This window comes from Cervus elaphus, chromosome 9, assembly GCF_910594005.1.
Source record: "Cervus elaphus chromosome 9, mCerEla1.1, whole genome shotgun sequence".
Taxonomy (NCBI): domain Eukaryota; kingdom Metazoa; phylum Chordata; class Mammalia; order Artiodactyla; family Cervidae; genus Cervus; species Cervus elaphus.
Genome location: NC_057823.1, coordinates 65,212,922 through 65,232,306, shown reverse-complemented (window position 1 = coordinate 65,232,306; position 19,385 = coordinate 65,212,922). Strand labels below are relative to the sequence as shown.

Genomic DNA, 19,385 nt, shown 5'->3' with positions numbered 1-19,385 from the left:
CTTCATTCATTCATCTGTCGATAGACATCTATGTTGCTTCCATGTCCTAGCTATTGTAAATAGTGCTTCAGTGAACACTGGGGTACATGTGTCTTTTTCAGTTATGGTTTTCTCAGGGTATATGCCCAGTGGTGGGATTGTTGGGTCATATGGTAGTTTTATCCCTAGTTTTTAAAGGAATCTCCATACTGTTCTCCATAGTGACTATACCAGGTTACATTCCCATCAACAGTGCAAGAGGGTTTCCTTTTCTCCATACCCTCTCCAGCATTTATTGTTTGCAGATTTTTTTGATAATGGCCATTCTGACTGGTGATACCTCATTGTATTTTTGATGTGCATTTCTCTAATAATGAGCAATGTTGAGCATCTTTTCATGTGTTATTAGTCATCTATATGTCTTCTTTGGAGAAAAGTCTGTTTAGGTCTTCTAAGATGCAGGCATAGAGAACAGAATTGTGGTCACAGTTGGAGAAGGAGAAGGGAGGGACTAATTGAAAGAGTAACACTGAAACATATACATCACCATATGCAAAATAGATAGCCAGTGGAAATTTTCTATATGATGCAGGGAGCTCAAACCTGGTGCTCTGTGACAACCTAGAGGAGTGGAATGCAGTGGGAGGTGGAGGGAGGACATATGTATGTATGGAGGACGTATGGATATAAGGGGACATATGTATGTAAGGGTATATATGTATGCCTATGGCTGATTCATGTTGATACATGGCAGAAACTAACACAATATTGTAAAGCAATTATCCTCCAGTTAAAAATAAATAAAAAATAAAGCAAAACAAAACCCTACCCTTAACTTTCATCTTCGCATATTAGAAGATACTTAGATATCACACATCCAGATCTTACTAAATGTATGTAGTATGTGGCTGTCCATAGGTGTTGAAGGATATGAAAAAGGCATTTATCTCACATATCTTCTATAGAAATACTGCATTTGGGAAAAAAAAATAATATCCTACTAAAATGAAAGGACCAGGGAGCTAGCTACTATATTATCTATAAGTTATTTTGTGTAGCTTCTTTCATTCTTACATTTAATGAATTTCTTCATTTTTCTACCCATCTCAGTTCAGTTCAGTTCAGTCGCTCAGTTGTGTCTGACTCTTTGCGACCCCATGAATCACAGCACGCCAGGCCTCCCTGTCCATCACCAACTCCCAGAGTTTACTCAAACTCATGTCTATTGAGTCGGTGATGCCATCCAGTCATCTCATCCTCTGTTGTCCCCTTCTCCTCCTGCCCCCAATCCCTCCCAGCATCAGGGTCTTTTCCAATGAGTCAACTCTTCGCATGAGGTGGCCAAAGTATTGGAGTTTCAGATTCAGCATCAGTCCTTCCAATGAACACCCGGGACTGATCTCCTTTAGGATGGAGTGGCTGGATCTCCTTGCAGCCCAAGGGACTCTCAAGAGTCTTCTCCAGCACCACAGTTCAAAAACATCAGTTTTTTGGCACTCAGTTTTCTTCACAGTCCAACTCTCACATCCATACATGACCACTGGAAAAACCATAGCCTTGACTAGACAGACCTTTGTTGGCAAAGTAATGTCTCTGCTTTTTAATATGCTATCTAGGTTGGTCATAACTTTCCTTCCAAGGAGTAAGTGTCTTTTAATTTCATGGCTGCAATCACCATCTGTAGTGATTTTGGAGCCCAGAAAAATAAAGTCTGACACTGTTTCCACTGTCTCCCCATCTATTTCCCATGAAGTGATGGGACCAGATGCCATGATTTTAGTTTTCTGAATGTTGAGCTTTAAGCCAACTTAAACCTACCAAATATAGACGACTTTCGACTGTGTATTGGGTTGGCCAAAAAGTTCATTCAGGTTTTTCAGGTACTTCGTACAGAAAAACCCAAATGAAATTTTGGCTGACCCAATATGTTACATTTGCTCTTCTAGGAGAGAGAGTCATAAGACAAGACCCCACTGTCCAGGATCTCTCATATTAAGAGAATCAGGATGTTGAGAAAAGATGGTGATTGTTGAACTCTAGGAACCTGGGTTGGGTGGGAGATTGTCCTCTGGAAAAGGCCTTGGGCATCCATGGAGTGGTATGTGGCTTTGAGAGCCTGTTGATAAATGATGAATAAATGATGAAAAAATGATGAATAAAAGATGAGAGGACAACAGAGATGAGTCATAGATAGGGAATGATAAACTTCATTTCCTTCCTAATTTTGTTGATGGTGGTCCATAGCAGAAGAGTTATACATTTAAACTGTATAACTCCGAGGTATTCATTGGGCTGTGTGTCTTTGGATTTTAAAGAGGAAACTGTTTACCATGGTCTAGCAGTCTGGGGAAAATTTGTCTTTCTTGATAAGAGAAATTTTGAGAAAGAGAAATGATTTTATTCTCTCCAATTTTCATTTTCTTTGACACTAGAAACATAAGGCTTAGCAAGCCTGGGATTAGGGAAACAAAGTCCCTTCATCTCTCAGTAAATAGCCATTTCCTGTAACAAGTCTGATTCCTTCCCCAGATGCTTGGAATTTGCAAGCCTTGTGGTTCTATTTCTAGAATTGTTTATAACGGGCCTCTCTCTCCTCATTTCCTCGCCCTTCCTTTTCCTGCATTCTGAATGTACTGTGGCTACTCTAGCTCTGTTGTTAAAGACAGCCAAGGTCATGGCAGAGAAAAACAGGGCTGAATGGTAAGATTCAGCTAAATAAAACCTTTTGGAAACTCTGGAATTCATTATTTGGAAAACATATAATGTGTACTTGTTTAGGAGTAATGAAGAATATTATAGAAGACTGAGTAAGTGTTTCTACCATGCTTGTTGGGTAGAAATAGCTTCATAAACAACTGCACTTCCCAGGTGGTGCTAGTGGTGAAGAATCCACCTGCCAATGCCAGAGACACAAGGGACGGGGGTTTGATCCCTGGGTCAGGAAGATCCTCTGGAGAAGGAAATGGCAACCCACTCCAGTATTCTGCCTGAAAAATTCCATGGACAAAGAAGCCTGGTAGGCTACAGTCCATGGGGTCACAAAGAGTCACACATGACTGAGCAAGTGAGTACACACACATGAAACAATTGCTTGAGATTTGGAAGTCATGCCATCTTAGATGTGATTCTCGAGTAGTGTGACTGAATCAGTAGCTTACCCATCTTGGCCCGTTTCTCCATTTGTAAACTCAGTGATTAGTCCAGTTTAGTATTGGTGACCTCTAATCTATTGAGATAATAATATGAGGTAATATATATCTCTTGAGCCCTTAATATGAAGCAGCAGCTGTGCTAAGGACAGAAGTGAATTCTCTGTTTTAATTATTACAAGCTGTTCTACAGCTTGTTAGTTTAGGTAATAATGCTGCCCTCATTTTATAGAAAAGGAAACTGTGATTTAAGTATGAGCCCAAAACTGAAGGGGCTAGTACTTGAATTAAGGTTGTTGAACCCTGGAGCTGAACTCTAGGCAGCTGATACCTTCCTGTATCATCTATTGCTTGATTGAATATTAAAGATGGAACAAAATTCATGACTAGATAGTGATCTCAAAATTTTAAAAAAAGTTTGCTGTATTTTTCAATTTGAGGTTCTACAATATGAACTTAAAACTAAAAGAAAAAAAATGTACTTGGTGTTTGGGGGGATATTTGTATAGAAAAGGAAGAAGAATGCCTACCTTTCAGGTTGAGCCAAGAGAGACATGTGTCAGAAGTGAACTGAGTGAGTGAGTTTGGGGAGTATAAAATGGTTAGGTTGGCTTTTAAGCAAGTCACTGGATAGATGAGATTGAATAGGTAATAACATTGGCTTATGGACAGCATCAAATATCATGCTTAGTAAAAAGGAATAAATTCACTCCTTCAAAAGATATTGATAGAAATGAAACATAGATACTTTCAGGAGTGTATAACCTAATACAGAATGAGTGTTCCTTTTGGGTTTGAATCATGGTTCTGCTGTTTGCTAGTTCTTTGGCTTGAGTGAGTGATTCAACATCTCTGGACTTTAGTTTTTCATCTGTAGAATGGAAATAATAATGCATCTTACATACTTTTATGAGAATTCAAAGTTGTATCTGAGATACCTCTAAAACTGTGTACTCAATGGAGCAAATGATATGCTCAATCTATAGTAATGCTGTTGTTTCCTGAATTAAAAAATAATACATGCAAATTATCTGATACAACGTCTAGCCCTTTGTAAGCCCTGAATAAATGTGAACTCTTTCTTCTGCTACTCCTAGTGTAAGACAGATAATCAGCCTCAAATTGTAATCTAGTAGAGAAAAACTGCTAAGTCACTTCAGTCGTGTCCGACTCTGTGCTACTCCATCCCTGGGATTCTCCAGGCAAGAACACTAGAGTGGGTTGCCATTTCCTTCTCCAATGCATGAAAGTGAAAAGTGACAGTGAAATCACTCAGTCATGTCCGACTCTTCGTGACCCCATGGACTGCAGCCCACCAGGATCCTCCATCCATGGGATTTTCCAGGCAAAAGTACTGGAGTGGGGCACCATTGCCTTCTCTGAGTAGAGAGAAAAGCCAAATACAATTCATGAAAATGCAATGTAATTGTTATGGAGATATTACAAGGTACATTGTAAATATCAATGAAGACACCAAGGTTGGCCAAGAAAATGTGGATGGTCCGTGAAAGCTTTATGGAGAAAACCACATTTAGGGAAAGCATCTTAAAAATAAAGAGGAATTAGAGTAGATGAAGAAGCAGGTGAAGGGTATTTTGACAGGAAAGATGTTAGAGATCACGGAGCACTACTTGAAAACAAGTAGGATGTGAATTGCTGAGACACGATGTGAGAAGGGGGAATGGCAGGAAACGGGGATGAAGTAGGCAACAACCAGATAAGGCTGGACTTTATACACCATGTGAAGTCATTTAAGATTCCACATGGAACACAACAGAAGAACAGCATCTGACTGACATGGTCATGATCGTGAAAAGGAGACTCTTCATGGTCATGTAAAGGAGTCTGCAAATGTCAGACTGTCCAAAGGGTGGGAGCTGCTTTTTGCATTGTTAAAAATGCTAACTGAAGGTGTGAGTCCTCTCCACATTGAGGTGTTAGATTCCCGACTACGGTAGGGAATTAATGGTATCAATCTTCGCTTTGAATTCTGTCCTCTAGAAATTGGAGGATGACAGTCTTTAGCTAGCATCAAAGGAAGCAAAGTTACATGGGAATAGTGTGTCAGATTGGTGGTGAAAATGACAGCTTGACACAAAAAGTATTGATTCCAACTGTAAGCAAGATACTTTTAAAAGGTCAGACCTGGGAGTCACAAAACTCACTGTTCACCTTGTCAAAAAAGAGATTGATGTACATTAAAATTTTATGATGAAATGAAACAAGCATGGACTTTGGAGCGCTCTCCTGGGTGGATCTGCCCCTCTCTAGGTTCCCACTTACCTGTCTACCTTTCTTCCTTCCAAAATATTTATTGAGCAGTTGCTGTGTAACCTTAGACAGATTACTTTACCCCTCTGAGACTTATTCCTCACTTGCAAATTGGAGATTAGCTCCCAAATGACTGAGCAGTAAAGAATCTACCTGCAATGCAGGAGACACAGGTTCAATCCCTGGGTCAGGAAGATCCCCTGGAGAAGGAAATGGCTACCCACTCCAGCTTCTCTCCTGGACAAAACCAAGGACAGAGGTGCCTGGCAGGCTACAGTCCATGGGATAGCAAAGAGTCAGACATGACTGAGTGACAGATCACAAAAAACAAAAACAAAAAAATGTCTCCTTCAAAACTGAGAATCAATAAGGCAATGTATTCTTTTAAAAATTTTTGTTGGAGTATAGTTGCCTTACAGTGTTACATTAGTTTCTGCTGTACAGTGAAGTGAACCAGCTATATGTATACATATTGTTATTGCTGTTCAGTCACTAAGTCATGTCGGATTCCCTGCAACTCCTGACTACAGCACGTCAGCTTTCCCTTGTCCTTCACTATCTCTCAGAGTTTGCTCAAACTTCTGTCCACTGAGTTGGTGATGCCATCCAACCATCTCATCCTCTGTCACCCCCTTCTCTGCCTGCCTTCAATCATCCCCAGCATCAGGGTCTTTTCCAATGAGTTGACTCTTGGCATCAGGTGACCAGAGTATTGGAGCTTCAGCGTCAGTTATTCCAATGAATATTCAGGGTTGATTTCCTTTAGGATCGACTGGTTTGATCTCCTTGCTGTCCAAAGGACGCTCAAGGGTCTTTTCCAGAAACCACAGTTTGCGATAAATACATATATCCACTCTCTTTTGGACTTCCTTCCCTTTAAGGTCACCACAGAGCATTGAGTAGAGCTCCCGATGCTATTTGAAAACATTCTGTCCAGGTCTAGTCACATGGTAGATGCTCAACAAGCACTTCTCCTTTGTACTCACTGTTCCATAGATATTCACTCAGTACTGTTTGTGTTCCAGGCACTAGTGAGAACACTGGCCAGGAACAGAACAGGCAGACTCTCCTGAAGCTTTCAGTGGAGAAACAGGAAATAAATGAGTTAAAAAAAAAAAAAAGCAATTTCTGATAGTGTTATATACGACAGTTAAAACAGTTATGTAAAAGGTAGCATGCACTGAAGACAGTGCTAATTTTGTAAGGTGGTAAGTTGTATTCTCCTGGAGGAATGGTATTTTGAAGCTGAAACATGAATGAAAAATGGAGCCTAATGTGCCCAGTCCTGGGAACATGCTTTCCAGGCGGAGGAATCTCTAAGTTGGTTGGTGCTGAAGTACAAACTTGGGGCATCAGTGAAGCAGAGCAGAGGCCAGAGCCTGATCCATGAGGGGGAAAGTAACGTTAGCAAGTTTGGGGATAGTAGTCAGCAGCCTACTATAAACCAGCAATCCTCGCTAGCAGAGTGAGGTGATGCTGTCAGAGATGATACAGTTAGAAGACCAGCATCCTCTAAAGTAGCCTTCTTCCTGTACGTGAATCCCTCCAACACGACCTTGCCAAGTGCATGTAAGAAGGGATTGGACATCTGGACTAGACAGATAATTTTCCTATTTCCTTTACGCCAGCAGTTTTCAAAAGCACAAACTCAGACCTTCAGTCTTTCTTTAATCTCTCAGTTTGTGGCATATGTCACTTTTGAAGATACACATTTTATGATAAAATCATAGAGCTTACAAGGTTATGGTAGAGATAAGTGCACACAGTAGAGGTAATACTATAGCAGAATTACAGAAGCTCTGTGAGAATGCAGAAGATAGGCAAAATCTACATGTGTGGTCTGAGAAGGCTTCACAGAGGAAACCTGTCAAATGTTGCTGGTCTCCAGAGGTGGAAGGTATAGTCTTCTTCCCTCTGTTGTTTTTTCTTCTGTTGTTGTTGTTCCTTCGAAATATGTCCAAATTTTTGCCAACCTAAATAATTCTAGATTTCTTCTAATTCGTTTCTTTCTGCTTTTCTTTAGAATTGCCTTTAACATAGAGAGATGATATTTTTTTATTTGTCCCAATTCAGGATCAGGTGTGCCCACATCTTAGATGTGACCGTTCTGGTTTATATTTTCTTTTATCACCTCCTATAAGGTGATATGATTTAATTTGCAGTGAAAATGTCAGTTCCCAAACACTTTCAATAATTAAACATTATCTAAGATTATAGCTTTGTTAGAACCCAGAAAGCTCTAGCATCTTTTCCAGTTGCCACTCCGAAATTATATGATCACCCTTATTACATGCAAAGACACATAAGAGAAGGTGTTTTCTCACTTTGCAAAGCACAAGCAACATTTTCCTCTTTTTCTCCTTCATATATTTATTATGCACTAATTAGATGTCAAGCTTGGCAGTAAGGATTCTGGCTTAGAACATACAGTTTTGTGGGGAGAGGGGATGGAGTAAAGGATATAGAATTGGAAAGAACAGTGTGGTCATTTCTGGGTTCTTGAACAAACTTCTGATAAGGGGATATACAAGGCTTTTTTTCTGAATAGACCATTTCCTGGAAGGAGATATGTCAGTAGATCCTGGGTCCCAAATATCCAAAGAAAGGATGCTTATTTATTTATTTAAATTCAACTATAGACTGAGTGGTCACAACTATTTGTGCTGGAGAAAGAGGCCAGGAGTAATCACATACCCAGAGACATATGGATTTTTTTTCAGACAATCATTACCACGATTCTAAGTCTTAGCCCTCTCTATTACTGATAAAGGTCACATTTATAGTTCACCTTCCTCCAAACCATTTGCTACCTAAAGAAAAATAGAATCATGAAATCTAGCCAACTTTTGTAGTGGTCTGTGGGTAGGTGTATTCATTCCATTTGCCAGTTAGTCTCCAGCACACTCAGGATGGAGAGGCATTGTGAATTATTCTTCTTATCTGTAGCTGCAATAATATTTTGTTGAATGTAACTTATTTTCTCTGATAACAGTAAAAGCTCATTGAACAAAATTTGTGAAATTGAGCATAAATAATAGGAGACAAATGAGCTGTAACTTTCCAGCTCAAGGAGAATTCACTTTATCATTTGTATCTTGCTTCTATTGCATGCATGTTTGTGCTAAGGACAGCTTGCTCTCCATCAACTTTTTAATAATGTGAGGTACCTAAATGGCCTATCATAAGAATGAGCCATACTGCTTTTTTTTTTTTTTAGAGCTTTTCATTTTATACTGAAGTGTACGTGATTAACAATGTTGTGATACTTTCAGGTCAACAGCAAGGGACTCAGACACACACACACACACACACACACACACACACACACACACACACACACACACACACACACACACACACACACACACACACACACACACACACACACACACACACACACACACACACACACACACACACACACACACACACACACACACACACACACACACACACACACACACACACACACACACGTGTTTATACTGGTATCCATTATCCTCCTAGTTCCTCTCTCATGTAGGTTGCCATGTAACGTTGAGCAGGGCTCCCCTGGTCCTTGTTCATTATCCATTTCATGCTGCTTTTAAATGGCAGAGATATGTCCAGTGTTCACTATGGTTGTTTCTCTTTCTGTTCTCATTGGATTGCTATGATAGAAGCAGTATTTTGGGGGAGGTTCTGACTCAATTCTGGAGCCAGAATATCTGGGTTTGAGCCCAAGGTCACAATAGCTGTGTGACCTTGATTAAGTTTCCTAATATCTTAGTGCCTTGGTTTCTTCATCTGCAAACTGGAGATAAAGCGAGTACTGAGTAGTGGCTACATACTTTGTTGAATGAGTTAATATGTAGGGACCAGAAGAATTCCTGGCACATACAGAGTGTGGAATAATGTAAGCTATTACCACAGGGGGACACAAACTCTAATGCCTATAAAGGGACCAAACAGATGATGTAATAAAGTAAGGTGTGAAAAAATGCAGCTCTTTTGGTCTTTCATTTTCTAGCAGTGTATTCAAAATAAAAGGATAGAGGACATGTCTCAAACACGAAGGGGAAAAAAGTCCCTTGAAAGCATAATAAATGCAGATAACTCTTATTTATTGTTGGAAAACAGTAATAAATAATCAGCACCATAGACAGAGGACTTGGAAGCTAGGTGTACTAAGGGCCACACAACTTCTGCCAAGAGAAGCTGGAACACTAGATTAATATGTGAAATTTCCCAGTGTTTAAATTTTAGCACCCAAAGCAAACTTGAAAAAAAAAAAAGTTGTATGTGTGTAACCTAAGCAACTTATGCCCTCAAGCTACTTTTGACCCCGAAGTTGGCAGTTTAAGAACTCTGAACTTCGATTAAGTAAGTAGTATATTTTGAGTTCTAGCCAAAGAGATCTGTCTCTGATTCCTGGACTCCTTCTATGACAGCTGGCTGTAATGTCACACATTTATTGACCACTTTAACTCTTGGATTGAAAGGACCAAAAGATGTGACCCACACTGGTACTCTGCCCTTTGCTACCACGGGTATATATGGATCATCCAGGGGCTGCAGTAAGGAATGATCAGTCAGAGAAAATAGCACTGTCCCTAGTTCCTGTCCCTATCCCTTGGCCACACAATAACTATCTTGTCTTAGTTGGGAATCCCAGCCTCTGCCTAAATCACTGTCTACTTACTGACTGATGATGGAGGCTCTCCAAATCTTCCATCTGACTTTGGAAATGTCATTGTGCTACTCATTCTGTTTAATTGCTCCCTCCTGTGGAAACACTGTGCTGTCCCTGCTGCTCCTTCAAATGGAGAATAACATGTCTTTAGGTTTTTCTTGGCTCTTACTTGCTGAGGAAGGAGATGATAAATGCTCGGTGCTGTGGGGGCTGCTTTCTGAACCACCCTGAGGCAACAATTGCTTATTCAAACTTAAGGAAAGGAGGCAGTCATGCAGGGAGTAGCTTTTGAATAAAACAGTTTGTGATCAGGGAAGGCAAAGGAGAAAGGCAGACTTGACTTGACCTCTGGGGATGTCCTCTCACCACGACAAAGAGCAGACTGAAAGGAGAAGTACTGCAGGGGACCAGAGCACAGTATTTAAAGCCAGCCAAAGGGCTGCCTTGAAGCAGTCTGGTTGGCTTTATAACTGTCTATAACAGCTGGTCAAATAGAATGAAATAGGGAAATTCTGACAACCCTGTTGCTCTCCAAATCTCAGACTCTCCTCCCCCCAGCAACAAACTTCCAATTATATTTGTAGAGAGAAATATTACATAGTTATTTCTTTAACTAGTCTTATCTAATGAGACTCCATTTTTTTTTTTAATTTCTGTCTTATCTAATCCCACTACCCTCTGCCTACGCTGTAGTCTTCTCACTTGCTCACACAGTCTTTGCCTTTGCACATTGAGTTTTCTGTCTGGAATACCCATTTCTCATCTCAACCTACAGAAACCCTGGGCTCACTTCAAACTTTGTCTCTATCAATAAATCTGTCTGGATTTCTCCCAGTGCAATAGAAATCACGAGCCTCTAGGAAGGAAAAGACATTCTTTGCTTTTCTTCCCACCCATTCTTCCATCCCACATCCTATTCCCAGGAAAATATATAAATCTGATTGGCCAAATTCTAATACGTTTATTGGGAAAGTTTTGCTAATGGTAGAATCACTTTACTTCCAAAGCTATGTGTCAATATTTTTCTCTCTCTCTCTACACTGTGTTTTGTTCTTATCGTGAGAGGAGTGATTGCGGTTAGGGTCTGCCCTCCTGGAAATGACACAACCAGCTTTCCAGGAAACCCTTCTCTTTTGTCTTGAGTCTTTCCTTTCCTACACTGATATTGTAGAACTGAAGTGGTAATGAGACAGGAATCTGAGTTCTTGTCCAAGGAGCTGAAGAATGGAATCCACAAACACTCATGGTAACAAGTGAAGAGTATTTATTTAAGAGGAGGAAAGTACAAAACTCTCATCACAGGCACTGAGAGAGGGTAAAGTGTACCCCCAAGGTGGGACTTATATCCTTCCTTAAATCACATTATTTCTTACCAACCAATTTAAAGGTCAAGATACTTAACATCTGTATGGCTTCTCTAGATCGATGGGCATGAGTTTGAGTAAACTCTGGGAGTTGCTGATGGACAGGGAGGCCTGGCGTGCTGCGATTCATGGAGTCGCAAAGAGTCAACACGACTGAACAACTGAACTGAACTGAAGATCCTTGGAAGTCACCACCCTTACTCATGCCCTCTGGCCATTTTACCATGGACCAAATGTATGGGCTTAAGATTAATGATCACCAGTTGTTGTTTTTTTTCTTTTTTTTTTTTTTTCCCTCAAGCACATGGAACAGAATTTAATTACTGCCCTTCCCTGGATCTGAGTGCTGATAATTTATCAGACTAAAGGCACATTTCAGCAATTCAGGACAATGGAGTGGGATGTTTACTGAAAACACGACTGAGGTCTTAGAGTTCTACACTGACTGCCTAGTAATTTCTACCTCAGTAAGGAATCCAGGGTACAATTTGGGAGTAATGGAAATTTCTTAAGCCTTCATCTTAGTGTATGTGTTCTAGCTCCTTTTGTCAGAGTTTCCTTGCACTTTGGTTAAGTTTATAAGTTCACTAAATGGGAAAAAGAATATTTGCTTTAAGTTTACTGATGTTCTCATCTCCTTTGGGGACTCTTTAGGCATGGTTTCAAACCCACTCCATTTTCAAGAGGCAGAAAATTGGCCTGAAGAGAGCAATGTTTGAAGCTAGACTCCCTGGATTCAAATCCAATTTCTGCCACTGAACAGATGTGTGATTTTAAGACAGTTATCTGACTTATGGGCTTCAGTTTCCTCATCTGTATTATGAGGGTGGTTATAGTGCTAGCCTCTTAGGATAGTCTGGGAAATCAATTAAAATATTATCTCCAAAACACTAAGAGCAGCTACCTGGAGCACAGTAAAAATTTACCAAATGTTAGTCTTCTTCCTTATCATCATTTGTTTGCCTAAGTGTTGTTCAGTCACCAAGTCACGTCCAACTCTTTGTGATCCCTTGGGCTGCAGCATGCCAGGTTCCTCTGTCCTCCACTGTCTCTTGGAGTTTGCCCAAACTCATGTCCATTGAGTCAGTGAGGCTATCTAACCATCTCATCTTCTGTTGTCCCCTTCTCCTGCCCTTACCTTTCCTAGCATCAGGGTCTTTTCCAATGAATCAGCTCTTCACATCAGGTGGCCAAAGTATTGGAGCTTCAGCATCAGTCCTTCCAATGAAAATTCAGGGTTGATTTCCTTTAGGATTAACTGGTTTGATCTCCTTGCAGTCCAAGGGACTCTCAAGACTCTTCTCCAACACTACAGTTTGAAGATATAAATTCTTTGGTGCTCAGCCTTCTTTATGGTTCAACTCTCACATCCCTACATGACTACTGGAAAAACCATAGCTTTCACTATGTGGACCTTTGTGTACAAAGTGATGTCTCTGGTTTTTAATATGCTGTCTATGTTTGTCATAGCTTTCTTTCCAAGGAGCAGGTGTCTTTTAATTTTCTGGCTACAGTCACCATCTGCAATAATTTTGGAGCCCAAGAAAATAAAATATATCACTCTTTCCACTTTTTCCCTTTGTATTTGCCATGAAGTGATGGAACCAAATGCCATGATCTTCATTTTTTGAATGTTCAGTTTTAAGCCAACTTTTTCACTCTCATCAAGAAGCTCTTTAGTTCCTCTTCACTTTCTGCCATTAGTGTGGTATCATCTGTAAATCTTAGGTTGTTGATATTTCTCCTTGCAATCTTGATTCCAGCTTGTGATTCATCCAGCCCAGTTTAATTCCATAACAGTCCTCAACAGTTTTCCTGGTCATATTATAGCTTGTATCTTATGCATTTGTCTCTCCACATTTTCAGCTGTGTATGAAAGCTGTTTACTTAGTCACAAAAGGGGTCTGAAGTTGATTTTATAAGAAAAGCAGCAACAGAATTACCTGCTGATAAAAACCTGCCATGTACAATGTCATCACAAATTTTAGAACTGAAATGAACTTTAGAGATTATTGAGTCCAGATTCTTCTTTTTAAAGATAAGAAATCTAAGGCCCAGAATGTAGAAGAAAGCCCTGAACCTCCCAATCTGCAGAAGGCTCATCCATGCAGCCCAGTTGTCAGAGCACATCATTGGGCACCTTTGTCTCTGCAGTGCAACTGTGGGGAGCATACAAACACTTCAGTGCGCCAGAGTCTCACTGGAGGCTTTAAAAATTAAGAGTGGTGGTTATCTTTGCATCCAAGATAAGAAATAATGTGTTTAAATGTCTCTCCAGATGGCTATATTTCCAGTTTAATAGGCACATTGCTCTTGTGTGTTAATTAGACACCAAGTTCCTGTTTGAAAGGATACCTCATAAGGTTTTATAAGTAAGTTTAGAGGCCAGTGCTCTGTGACTCCCTACTGGGTAATTAGTTTCACCTGTTTATGATGAGCATTACCAGCAGGATTAACATAGTCATGTATACAGTGTAACAAGTATAGCAGCAAATACTGATCTTTCTACACTTCTCCTAGTCTATGCCTTTACCTACATTCATTCCCAATTTACTTGTAAACTATGTGGCTTCTTTCAGCATTTGGACAGTTGCCAAATACTTTTAAAGACTTAAAATTGGTAACTAATTGATAAGTGAAAGGATGACCTTAAATTTTTTTTCCTACTATTCATTAAACACCATCAATTTTCTTGTAATTTTCCAAGTGCCCTGTAACCAGTAACAGTGTCTTTGTAATTTATAGATCATTGTTTGCTAATCAGGGCTTATCTCACAATCAGTAATTAAAAAACCAGGGAAGGTCCTTTCAGAAATCTGCAGACCTCAATCTAATATGGAACATCTCACCAAGGGTAATAAAGTAGTTATTCACAGGAGATACTAAACATTGATGAAAACTCTAAAAAAACAAAAACAACAACAACAACAAAAAACAATTTTAAGTCATTGGAGAAATAATCCTCGTATTCAACAGTCTATCCAGCTACCAAAAGACAGATTGTGCTTGTGCACTTTCTATGTATAAATATCATCCTAGTCTTACTATAAGATAAAAGCCTATGTCCCAAGGTGTTTATTCTACAGTGAGAAAGATAAGGCATCTCCTGAAAGAATGTGCCTTCGAGGTATAAAGTGGAAAGAAACCTCAGGAAGTTCATACAAAGGACATTTGTATTAGAATACAGGAGATACACACAGGATAAGGGTTAGAGACACAGACTTTGGGCGGCAAAGATTTAAGGAATCAATCCTGCCTGACAGTATGCCAGTTTTGGGATAACCAAGTTGTTTAAATCATCACAACCTCATTTCTTCACTTTAAAAATAAAACTGGCACAATAATGAAACTGCCCGTGTCTGGTGTTTTATATACCAGAGTCTTAGAGAGATGGTGTTTATACTAGTACTTGAAGAATGAAAATATTTGGATAGGTAATGATGAGTAAGGTATAATGTGTCTAAGGAGAAGAAACTAAAGCAGATACCAGACAACCACGGCATTGAAAGGAGAAGAGTGTTAAAAATACGAAATACCTAGTTTGTCAAGGGAATATTTAAAGATAAAACTAAAAAAGTTAGGGCCAGGTGATAGAGTGATGTATCAAGAGATTCTGTGTAATAAAGTAATTTCCATATCATTGCATGGATGGAGCCAAAAATTATCATGCTTTTGTCATGGTTAAGAATGTGAGCTTAGTAGATTGTCTGTGTGGCTTTTTATCTTAGCTTTACTTTTTGCTGTCTGGGTGATTTCAGGAAGTTAGTTTAACTTCTTTGCTTAGTGCCTCATTCATAAAATAGAGCTTATACCAGTAAATATGCTTTCTATGGTCACTCTTATTATTGTGTTTGTCTCCAAAATGAGTCTTTTGGATAGGATGAAAAAAAAAAAAAATCTTCTCTGAACAATCATTGAATAATTTGTAGTTCCCTTATCTTTCTATCATCTACTCCTAGGAATAATGAGCTAGATTCTCCAAACTGTTTTGCTTACATTGCCCAAAAATCTGCTAATAACACTGGACCAAAAAAATATTTTAATTCTCCTTAAAAAAAAAAAAAAACTATAAAACTAAAAGATAATGGGGCATTACCATGCCAATGGAAAGGCTATAGAAAAGATATCCCTGGGCATACAATAAGGAAATATGCCCTACCCATGACATTGGTTGGAACTAGAACTCTTCTACCCCATCTGGATATGGGTAGTGAAAACATGTACAACATATGCTGGGGACTGTCAAAAAGTATTAGAAACATGAATGTGGGTGAATCTCCTTAGACGACAAATTTTACTCCCATCAGAATGTGCAAGCCCTCACCCATATATACTACTTGGGTACTGTTCTTAAATATTCAGTTCAATTTGTCACTCAGTTGTGTCCGATTCTTTGCAACACCATGGACTGCAGCACATCAGGCTTCTATGTCCATCACCAAGTCCATCCCAGAGATTGCTCAAAGTCATGTCCTTTGAGTCAGTGATGCATCCCAACCATCTCACTCTTTGTCGTCCCCTTCTCCTCTCACCTTAAATCTTTCCCAGCATCAGGGTCTTTTCCAATGAGTCAGTTATTCACATCAGGTGGCCAAAGTATTGGAACTTCAGCATCAGTCCTCCCAATGAATATTAAGGATTGATTTCCTTTAGGTTTGACTGGTTTGATCTCCTTGCTGTCCAAGGGGCTCTCAAGAGTCTTCTCCAACACCGCAGTTCAAAAGCGTCAATTCTTCAGCACTCAGCTTTCTTTATGGTCGAAATCTCACATCCATACATGACTACTGGAAAAACCGTAACTTTGACAAATGGAAATTTGTCAGCAAAGTAATGTCTCTAGTTTTTAATATGCTGTCTAGTTTGGTCATAGCTTTTCTTCCAAGGAGCAAGTGTCTTTTAATTTCATGACTGCTGTCACCATCTGCACTGATTTTGGAGCTGCAGTAAAGTCTGTCACTGTTTCCATTGTTTCCCCATGTATTTGCCATGAAGTGATGGGACCAGATGCCATGATCTGTTTTTTGAATGTTGAGTTTTAAGCCAACTTTTTCACTCTCCTCTTTCACTTTCATCAAGAGGTTCTTTAGTTTCTCTTCACTTTCTTCCATAAGGGTGGTATCATCTCCATGTCTGAGGCTATTGATATTTCTCCCAATAGTCTTGATTTCACCTTGTACTTCATCCAGTCTGGCATTTCACATAATGTACTCTGCATATAAGTTAAAAAAAAGCAGGGTGACTATATACAGCCTTGATGTACTCCTTTCCCAATTTGGAACCAGTCTGTTGTTCCCTGCTTGGTTCTAACTGTTGCTTCTTGACCTGCATACAGATTTCTGAGGAGGCAGGTCAGGTGGTCTGATATTTCTATCTCTGAGAATTTTCCACAGTGTATTGTGATCCACACAGTCAAAGGTTTGGTGTAGTCAATAAAGCAGAAGTAGATGTTTTTATGGAACTCTCTTGCTTTTTCTATGATCCAACGAACAGTGGCAATTTGATCTCTGTTTCGTCTGCCTTTACTAAATCCAGCTTGAACATGTGGAAGTTCATGGTTCACGTACTGTTGAAGCCTGGCTTGGAGAATTTTGAGCATTTCTTTGCTAGCAAGTGAGATGAGTGCAACTGTGCAATGGTTTGAATATTCTTTGGCATTGCCTTTCTTTGGGATTAGAATGAAAACTGACCTTTTCCAGTCCCGTGGCCACTGCTGAGTTTTCCAAATTTACTGGCATATTGAGTGCAGCACTTTCAAAACATCATATTTTGAAATATGATGACTTGAAATAACTCAGCTGGAATTCCATCACCTCCACTAGCTTTGTTTGTAGTGATGCGTCCTAAGGCCCACTTGACTTCACATTCCAGGATGTCTGGCTCTAGGTGAGTGATCACACTATCATGGTTATCTGAGTCATGAAGATTTTTTTTTTTTTTTTTTGAGTAGTTCTTCTGTGTACTCTTGGCACCTCTTTTTAATATCTCCTGTTTCTGTTAGGTCCATATCGTTTCTGTCCTTTATTGTGCCCATCTTTGCATGAAATGTTCCCTTGGTGTCTCTAATTCTCTTGAGGAGATATCTAGTCTTTCTCATTCTATTGTTTTCCTCTATATCTTTACATCGATCACTGAGGAAGGCTTTCTTATCTCTCCTTGCTGTTTTTGGAACTCTGCATTCAAATGGGTATATCTTTCTTTTTCTCCTTTGCCTTTCACTTCTCTACTTTTCTCAGCTATTTGTAAGACCTCCTCAGACAACCATTTTGCCTTTTTGCATTTCTCTTTCTTGGGAGTGGTCTTGATCTCTGCCTCCTGTACAGTGTCATGAACCTCTGTCCATAGTTCTACAGGCACTCTAACAGATCTAATCCCTTGAATGTATTTGTCATTTCCACTGTATAACTGTAAGGGATTTTATTTAGGTCATACTGAGTGGTCTAGTGGTTTTCCCTACTTTCTTAAATTTAAGTCTGTATTTTGCAGTAAGAATATATATATATTTTGCAATTACTTGTGAAACTACCAAAAGTGAAGAAGGGCTCACTTTTTGTTTGTTAATGCTGCATGCTTCTTAACCAGCCTTACAGTTAAGGGTTAGGGCTAGAATCTGTTTTACTTACTCAGAAAATATACATTCTGTGACGACTGATGCAAACACTATGCAAGACATTTTTACATTCCTTAGCCTGTCATTGATCACTGTATTTTGTAGGTAGTATTGTCATCTTTATAAATGAGGAAACAAGGATGCAGAGAGGTTAAAGATCTTGACCGTGTTTGCTCAGCCAGTGGATGGCAGATGAGGAATATGAACTCAGAGCTTGTGGCTTTTCTAGGATACCAAATTGCTCTACTAGAAATTTCATTTTCAGTCTGTAAGAACTAGATGTAATAAAAGCCCTTTTTAAAAATTTCAAAGCTTTTGGATTCTTTCTTATACGCAGGATAGGGTTTTTTTTTTTTGTTTGTTTTTTTTTTGACAAGTGTAGTTGATTAACAATATTAGTTTCAAGTGTACAGCATAGTCATTCATTTTCTCTACAGATTATACTCCATTTAAATTTACTACAAAATAATGGCTGCATTTCCCTCTACTGTACAATATACCCTTGTTGTTTATCTATTTTAGTAGATAGTAGTTTGTATCTTTTAGTTCCCTACCTGGGGAAGGAGTATGTTTTCTTTTCCTATGCCCAGAGATATCTTATCTGCAGCCATGTCCTTGAATTTACTTACCTAGGAGTGCACAAGCCAACCTGGAATTGAACAAAAGAATAAGAGATGGATTTAGAGATTCACTGACTTACAAGGTGAAAATAAGTGGGAGAAAGAGTGATGAGATGGTAAAAAGTGACCGTACAAATTCTTCAAAAATGTTAACAAAGGGAAAACTCAAAGTAATGGAATTATTGGTCCATGCACAGTCAGGTCTGAAAGAGCCCCAAGATACAGAGGATTCAGTCCCAAGTATAAAATCATGAGGAGTAGAAAGGGTCATTTCCCGAGTGAAGGAGCAAAGCAGGCTTGCTGGAGACCCGGTTCTCTTCCGACATGCAGGGCTGAACACACATGGGGAAGTTTAGGGCGAAGTCTGCTTTGGGGCAGATAGCGTTTAATGCTTTTGCTCCCAGAGACACACAGATTTGCTTTGGTGATATTTCAGGTGAGTTAGAGACACATTTTGTAGTTCCAAATTTGAAACTAAGAGTAAACTCTCTTTCTATAACTGAGTGGGAGCTCACGGGGAATACAACATTCTCTAGGTAAGAATTTTTAAAAATAAATCTTAATGACACTTCTTGCCACTCCAGAGCCAGTGGAAGGAAACGGAACTCAGGGTAGAATAAGGGTCACATTCTTACTGCCCCAGACAGAGTGATGTGTCCAATGAACCAATGATGGGAAGAAGTAGGTGTCATTCCACAAAACTCAGGTCTCTTATGATTCTGG

At 39.4% G+C, this 19,385-nt stretch overlaps 1 long non-coding RNA gene across 1 annotated transcript; it reads right to left on the bottom strand.

Annotated features, from left to right (window-relative positions):
- Positions 1-1,104: 1,104 nt before the first annotated feature.
- LOC122700641 lies at positions 1,105-6,037 on the bottom strand. The gene is made up of 3 exons (XR_006342844.1): positions 5,989-6,037; positions 3,138-3,141; positions 1,105-1,201 (listed from the first exon to the last, which is right to left on the bottom strand). It is a non-coding gene; the product is annotated as an uncharacterized LOC122700641 (long non-coding RNA).
- Between the last annotated feature and the right edge of the window lie 13,348 nt (positions 6,038-19,385).